Here is a 1,740-nt window from a genome sequence, read left to right as displayed (position 1 = left end):
CAGAGCTTTCTTATAAAATTTGCAAAAACTACTTAGAAAATTGCACTTTTTCAATAGTTACCAAATACGATTCTCTTCAAAATTATGAAGAAAAAAAATTGTTTAAATGCTTTTCACACAAGCACAGTTTGAACGAATTACTTTAAATGCTCATGTGTTGCGCAATTTTCAGCGAGTTTGTTTGAAATTTTAAAATAATTATATTATTGATTAAAAATTGCTCTAAAATTTTGTTTTATTTTATTAAATACTTTTAAAGATATAGCAAAAAAAAACCGAAGACCAAAAAAAAAAGAAAAAAAAGAAGGAAGAGTTTTTATAAAAATGCCCATATCTCCAAAAATATTTAAGCTACGCTTACTAAATTTATGAAATTACTGCAGATAATAACCCAAGCGATCGACGCAAGTTATAAGTTTATTGCTGCATTTTCTATCATAGGGTGATCAAAAACACAGTTTTTCATTCGTAATTTATTGCCGGCTCCTCAAACCTTGAAAGCTTTAAACTTTATTGACAATTATGAAAAATAGCATGGCCTAATCACCTCCAAAATTATAATATCCAGTCATAGTCTGGAAAAAAAGGCCGGTGCTCAAAAATGTTGGTATATTTTTCTCCAACGTTGGCTGCTTTGGCGTTTTAATTTTATGCCAAGAGACAAGTTTCCTAAGGTTACTCGTTGACTGATAGTTGCCAAATTGAACTTGGAACCTACTTTCAATCGAAACACACTCTTAAGAAACACTAAATATGCCATAATTTCTTCATCTGCTGAGATCTGCGAAATTTAAAGACGGTAATATAAATTGATTTTGTGAAGTTAAAAACACTAAAAGTAGCATCTTTCTCTACTAAATTTTGTTACCTTCAAAAATGTTATTTCCTACTGAGGTCTTCGATTGGTGTGCATTAAAATTGAACTTAACACCCCTAAGTCATTTTATTCTTTTAGTTAGTAATAAATTGAAAATAATAATTACTATTATATAAAATTTCATAAAGACAATAAACAAATTCGTACTTTTCATTCTAAAGTCTGTTAAATCTTGACAGAAATGGAGATTGCTTCTGGAAGCAAATCTATGGGTTTTTACGAGTTTTTTTTTCTTCAATTTCTGAGCAACTTGCAATGAACACAACTATTAATTTAACTGCTTCTTTTATCAAAGATAAAACACGTTAAGAAAGTTTGTGAATGACCTAAACTATAAAAGTACATGAGTAATGAAAAACTACGGAAGTTTAAATCCACGGATTAGTTCCCCGCGTATAATGCACGGATTATAACGGACTCTGATCCGTTAAATGCTTGCTTTCTGTATGGGAAAACTAAAGTTGTCTTGACGAAAGTTGTTGAAATAAAAGAAATTTGGGTGTGTATACTTTTTTCCGTGAGAAGAAGATTTAAAGTTGCCTTTATACTTCGCTTAAATTTGTACAAAATTTGAAAGTTCGATTTCTTCTTCGAAAAGCATTCGGATTTTTCTTATTTTATTTAAAAAGATTCTTACTTCTTATTTTACAAAAGAAAAGGTTTCAAAAATTTTTTACTTATAAAATTGTTAAAATAATACACAGAGGAATAATCAATTTTTAAATGTAAACGGCATAATTTTGGAAAATGTATGAGATATCAAAGGTATCAATATAGTTTGAGACCAATGTTTAGCAAAGACATTCTTCAAAGAAAATATGAACGAATCTAGAGTTTATTTATTTATATATAATAGCATGGCC

General features: G+C 28.8%; 1 long non-coding RNA gene across 1 annotated transcript in view; it reads left to right on the top strand.

Moving 5' to 3' along the window:
• Positions 1-293: 293 nt before the first annotated feature.
• Positions 294-1,740, top strand: part of LOC139427136 (uncharacterized) — a 42,605-nt gene continuing 41,158 nt past the window's right edge. The window contains exon 1 of the long non-coding RNA XR_011638293.1: positions 294-799. This is a non-coding gene — a long non-coding RNA (uncharacterized lncRNA). The remainder of the gene's footprint in view (positions 800-1,740) is intronic.

This window comes from Parasteatoda tepidariorum, chromosome X1, assembly GCF_043381705.1.
Source record: "Parasteatoda tepidariorum isolate YZ-2023 chromosome X1, CAS_Ptep_4.0, whole genome shotgun sequence".
NCBI classification, from domain to species: Eukaryota; Metazoa; Arthropoda; class Arachnida; order Araneae; family Theridiidae; genus Parasteatoda; species Parasteatoda tepidariorum.
Note: the sequence above shows the minus strand (reverse complement) of the source record. Positions and strands in the feature narration are given on the sequence as shown.